Raw genomic sequence first — 6,661 nt, forward strand, 5'->3', positions numbered from 1 at the left:
CTTTCATGTTTTGTCAGTCCAATCCCAGTGTGAAGATGGTTGAATAAAACTATCATTTATCCACATGAGAGTATTATGCAGCCATTATTATAATAAGCATTTCCCATTGTAAACATTTCCAGTGTTTACAGTGTTTTTTGTTCTTTTCAAAACAGGCTGTTGCTGTTCTTTTCTGCCAAGGCGGGCAGATCACCTTGTTCTTTTCTAGCCCAGGCTGGAGAGTACTGGCGCAGTCTCAGCTCACTGCACCCTCTGCCTCCTGGGTTCAAGCAATTCTCCTGCCTCAGCCTCCTGAGTAGCTGGGATTACAGGGGCCCGCCACCACACCCAGCTAATTTTTGCATTTTTAGTAGAGACAGGGTTTCACCATGTTGACCAGGCTGGTCTCAAACTCCTCACCTCAAGTGATCCACCCTTCTCAGCCTCCCAAAGTGCTGGGATTGTAGGCATGAGCCACTGTGCCTGGCCACTATTATTTTCAAAAGCAGAGTATAAAATGATAAAGAAGCCTGTGCAAAATGGTGAGACCTTGTAAAAATTAGCCAGGTGTGATGGTGCATGCTTGCCATACCAGCTACTCAGGAGGCTGAAGCAGGAGGATCGCTTGAGCCCTGGAGGTGAAGGCTGCATTGAGTAAAGTTCAAGCCACTGTAGTTTAGCCTGGGTGACAGCGTGAGACCCTGTCTCTAAATAAATAAAATGATCAAATGGTTTTAAGACAATTTCTTTACACTTTTAATCTCTAAAATTGAGATATGTTTAAAAATGTTTGCAGCCAGACAACAACAGTCTTGATGTAGTTGTCATTGCCTGCACATTCACAAACCTGGTCTGATATTTTCAGTTGACATCTGCTAACATGAAGCAGGGACTAACATCAAAACTTGCAGAATGGGAATTAGTAGTCTCTACGAAAATTCCAGAAAAAAAAAACTGGAATTTTAAAAAAATTCCAAACTCTTTATCGACATATAAAGATGAGTACAAGTACCATCAAGTGTACTTAAACTCAGTAAATTTTCACAAGCTGAATACATTCCTGTAACCAGCACTTAGATTAAGAAACATTACAAACACCTTGAAACCTCCTTTGTGAGTGGAGAACTTTTAAGAAATGCAGCATCACTAAGACTTTTATTTTTTTCTTTTAGAGACAGGGTTTTGCTCTGTCACCTAGGCCAGAGTGCAGTGGTACAGTCAGAACCCACTGCAGCATTGAACTCTTAGGCTCGAGATCCTCCACAGGCCCAGGCCGGTATGCCTGGCTCTTAATCATTTCTAAAAATTTATTTTTAATAGAGGCAGGGTCTCGCTATGTTGCCCAGGCTGGTCTCAAACTTCTGACCTCAAGTGATCCTCCCACCTTGGCTTCCCAAAGTGCAGAGATTACAGGTGGGAGCCACCGTGTCTGGCCAGCAGTAGGATTCTCTTTTTTTTTTTTTTTTTTTTTGATACGGAGTCTCACTCTGTCACCCAGGCTGGAGTGCAGTGACACGATCTCAGGTCACTGCAACCTCCGCCTCCCAGGTTCAAGTGATTCTCATGCCTCAGTCTCCCAAGTAGCTGAGATTACAGGCACACACCACCACGCCCAGCTAGTTTTTTGTATTTTTAGTAGAGACAGGGTTTCACCATGTTGGCCAGGCTAGTCTCGAACTCCTGACCTCTAGTGATCCACCCTCCTTGGCCTCCCAAAGTGCTGGGATTACAGGCGCGAGCCACCGCATCAGCCAAGATTCTTAATGGCACAGAAAAGTGGTATGGTGTGGGAAAACATGGGGATCTGTAGTCAAACAGTGATTCGGGAGAATCTAATACTGAATGCAAAGAAGCTTAAGCAATACTTTAATTTATTTCACTTTTTAAAAACGTACAAGAGTAGATACATGATTTTCAAATAATTTTGACAAAAAACTTAAGAAAACTCTTTCAATACATATACATTTTTAAATTCTGGTAAGAAAGCATTGTATCATAATTTAAATGGCAGTGAATTTTTCTTCAAGGTATGTAAAATAATGGTGCTTCATATAACTACAATTTCATAAATAAAATATGCATATGAAAGTAGTTGCTAGGTTTGGGGTATGGGAATATAACTGATTGGATTTTTTCCTTTACATTTAAAAAAATTTTTTTACAGCTCCTCATGGCCATGAACTCCTTTACATTTTAAATATTTTGTAATGTTGCTTATCAAACATTTCTACTAAGAATTTTTTAATATCTCAAATACTTCTAGTTCCATCTTAGTAAGATCCAATTTTGGTATACTTGATATTCCTAATATCTAAGTTACTATCAGAGATGTTTTTAAAAGAAATTTGGCCAAAGAGGAAAAGAAAATTAAGAACAAAATGGAAAGCCTAATTCTGGGAAATGTTACAAAAGGGGAAGTTGAAAAGAATTACATGGAAACTAAGAATAAATGGTGTTCAACAGAACATCTTGTTTTAAGGATACTTAAATCTTTTAAATATTTTATCATTTTGTGATTTTTAAAAAACATACAGAAAATATAGAAAATAATGAAACATGTTCATCTCCCAGTTTTATTCAGTGTTAATATTTTGCTTTTTTTAAAAAAAAAAAAACTAGAATATTAAGAGTATAACTATGTCTCAGCCATTTCCCCCCCTCTTCTCAGGGATAACCCTTATCTAGAAGTTGATGAACATTAAGAATATAACTATGTCCCACTCAGCCATTTCCCACCCCCTTCTCAGGGATAATCCTTATCTAGAAGTTGATGCCTATCATTCCTGTAGTTATTTTTCCTTTCACATGTGTATTTGTGTGTGTATATAAATTTTTACATAAGCAGTATCATTGTATAAATTATTTTGCTATGTAACATTAGATTCTTGATAGATGAAGATTCATTTCAATTGTATAGTTTCCATTGTTTATTCATACATCCACAATTTATCATTCCACCAAAAAACAGGTTGTTTTCCACTTTTTTGCTATTTAAAAACCTTGCAGGCTGGGTGCAGTGGCTCACGCCTATATCTCAACACTTTGGGATGCTGAGGGAGGCAGATCACCTGAGGTCAAGAGTTTGAGATCAGCCTGGCCAACATGGTGAAACCCTGTCTCTACTAAGAAATACAAAAATTAACCAGGCATGGTGGCGCATGCCTATAGCACATCCCAGATACTTGGGAGGCTGAGGCAGGAGAATCACTTGAAGGCAGGAGGGGGAGGTTGCAGTGAGCTGAGATCGTGCCACTGCACTCCAGCCTGGGTGACAGAGTGAGACTCACTCTCAAAAAAATTAACTAATTAATTAATTTAATTAAAACCTTGCTGCAGTAAGCATCTTTGAACATGTCTTCTAGGGTTCATGGTCTTAGAGTTTTTTCTTTAAACAAAGTTTAGATAGAAAACTGAAAATGGGCTGGGCGCAGTGGCTCACACATGTAATCGCAGCACTTTGGGAGGCCGAGGCAGATGGGTCGGTCACTTGAGGTCAGGAGTTTGAGACCAGCCTGGCCAACATGGTGAAACCCTGTCTCTACTAAAAATGCAAAAAAATTAGCCAGGTGTGGCAGTGCACACCTGTAATCCCAGCTTCTCAGGAGGCTGAGGCTGGAGAATTGCTTGAACTTGGGAGGCAGAGGTTGAGTGAGCCGAGATCGCGCCATGGCACTCCAGCCTGGGCGATAGCAAGATTTTGTCTCAAAAAAAAAAAGTAAAAAGAAATTCAGAAAACTGAAAATGAAATCACTGGGTTTGCAGGGTCTGCAATTCTTCAGCTTTACTAGGCAATACTGAATTACACTATATTCTCATCAGTAACTCATGTAAGTTTGTATTTTACTACATCCATGTCAACAAGATGTTAGACTTTGAAACTTCAGACAGTCTTTATGAAATGGTATCATGGTTTAATTTGCATTTCATTGATTACTAGAGAGGTTGAAGTAACTTCACATTTTGATGTTCATTTGGGTTTTCCTCTTTTTATAGCCTTTTGTTTCCCTTTTTTTTAGTAATAAAAACATAGGAGATCTTTATATGTTCTAGCTATTAATTCTTTATCAATTACCTATGTTGCAGCTATCTCCACATATAAACAATGCCACATCGATGATAAACTAAGTTCCCATGTATACTTTGGGCCTAGGATTTTCAAAACCATTTCTGGATCCTTTTTAACAGTCCTTGCTCAAGCTTCTATCTTTCCTCTCATATTTTACTATAAGCAGCAAGAAGCCAGGTAGCAACTTCGACATTTTGCTTGGAGACCTAGCTAGAGTACCTAGTTCCTTAGGTACATTTTTCTGTGTTCTTCATTACTCTAGGTGATCATGTTTAACATTCTGGCACTACATAACAAAGGAACCTCTTACTTCCAGTTTCCAATAACATTCTCACTTCTGAAGTGGCAATGGCTACTGCTGGCATCTCCTTCAAGACCATCAGACTTTTTTTCTCAGGATGGTTTGTTTCTCGAGGGACTATCAGACTTCTACTAATAGTCTGTTAAGAACTTTAGGCTCTTACTAACATTCTGCTCAAAATTATTACAGTTTCCCCCTACTACCAGTTCCAAAGCAATACATTTTTAGGCATGTGTTATGGTAGCACTACACTTATGTTCCCAAACAAATCTATATTAATGATCTATTTGCCACATACCAAATTACCTCAAAACTTAGTGGCATAAAGCAATAAAAATTATTTCACAGTTTCTTTTTTTTGTTTGTTTGGGTTTTGTTTTTTTGGGACAGAGTCTCACTCTGTCACCCAGGCTGGAGTACAGTGGTGCGATCTTGGCTCACTGCAACCTCCCATCTCCTGAGTTCAAGCAATTCTCCTGCCTCAGCCTCTCGAGCAGCTGGGATTACAGGCGCCCGCCACCACACCCAGCTAATTTTTATATTTTTAGTAGAGACAGAGTTTCACCACGTTGGCCAGGCTGGTCTCGAACTCCTGACCTCCAGTGATCTGCCCGCCTCAGCCTCCCAAAGTGCTGGGATTACAGATGTGAGCCACCATGCCCAGCTGACTTCACAGTTTCTATGGGTAGGAATTTGGGGGTGGCTTAGCTGGGGCAGGAAAATCCACTCCCACCATGGCTCACTCAGACGACTTGACAACAAGCCTCAGTTCCTCTCTGGCTCTTGGTAGAAGATCTCAGTTCCTCAACAAAGGAACTGAGGAACTGTTTTTTCTTTTTTTCAGCTTTATCTACTCCTTTTTTGGAGACAGGATTTCACTTTGTCACTCAGGCTGGAGTACAGTGGCATGATCATAGGTCACTGCAGCCTCAAACTCCTGGGCTCAAGTAATCCTCCTACTTCAGCCTCCCAAGTAGCTGGGACTACAGATATGTGCCACCATGCCCAGCTAATTTATTTATTTATTTTTTTGTAGAGATGGGGTCCCACTGTTGTCCAGGCTGGTCTCCAACTCCTGGGCTCAAGCAGTCCTCCTACCTCAGACTCTCCAAGTGCTGATATTTGTCCAACCACAAAGGGACATTTTCATAGGGCTTCCTCAGGACGTGACAGTGGGCTTCCTATAGTGAGCAATTCAGGAGAGCAAGGAGAAACCCACAGTGTCTTTTGTGACCTAGTTTTGGAAGTCAGCCACCACCAATTCTGATTCTATTCATTAGAACCAAGTGACCTCAGATGATTCGCTAGCCAAAGTGCTGGGATGACAGGCATGAACCACCATGCCTGGCAAGAAATTTTGTAATTTCTTTAAGTGTCATCCTTAAAAACAAGTGATTGATTATAAAAGTTGTCTTTCTTTGTCCTAAAATTGGTTTTAAAAAATTGTGTTTAATTTCTACTATTCATTTAGTTGTTTTTTTCTTTTTTTGAGACGAAGTTTTGCTCTTGTTGCTCAGGCTAGAGTGCAATGGCACAATCTTGGCTCACTGCAACCTCTGCCTCCTGGGTTCAAGCAATTCTGTCTCAGCCTCCCAAGTAGCTGGGATTACAGGTGCCCACCACCACACCGGACTAATTTTTGTATTTTTAGTAGAGACAGGGTTTCACCATGTTGGCCAGGCTGGTCTCAAACTTCTGACCTCAAGTGATCCACCTGCCTCAGCCCCCTCAAAGTGCTGGGATTGCAAGCATAAGCCACCATGCCTGGCCCTTTCATTTCGTTTCTACTATTCATGTACACATGTACCGTGTTTTACCCACAGACAGCTGTGCTAACCGTTAAGATTGTCCCAGCCTTACTAAGATTTTCCTAAGACAGGTTTGTCTCCCAGACATTGGGAACTCAAAGGTGAGGAAACTTAGGTGTGAAGGTGGATTGTGGATTCAGACCTTCTGACTTGGAGGCCACTGCAGAGACACACCAACAGAGTGACCTCGGGCACATGGCTTCACCTCTCCAAGCCTCACGCTCCTCATCAGTAAAGCAAGGGTTAGGGGAACCTACCTGTTGGCTTGTTTTGATAATTAAATGAGATAATGTTTGCAAAAAATATTTGGCAGGTAAATGTTAACTAAATTTTGAGCTTTTAAAAAAATGTTTTACCAGCTGGGCGAGGTGGCTCACGCCTGTAATCCCAGTACTTTGGGAGGCCGAGGAGGGTGGATCACCTTAGGTCAGGAATTCGAGACTAGCCTCGCCAACATGGTGAAACTATGTCCCTACTAAAAATACAAAAATTAGCCGGGTATGGTGG

Source organism: Macaca mulatta, chromosome 5, assembly GCF_049350105.2.
Source record: "Macaca mulatta isolate MMU2019108-1 chromosome 5, T2T-MMU8v2.0, whole genome shotgun sequence".
NCBI classification, from domain to species: domain Eukaryota; kingdom Metazoa; phylum Chordata; class Mammalia; order Primates; family Cercopithecidae; genus Macaca; species Macaca mulatta.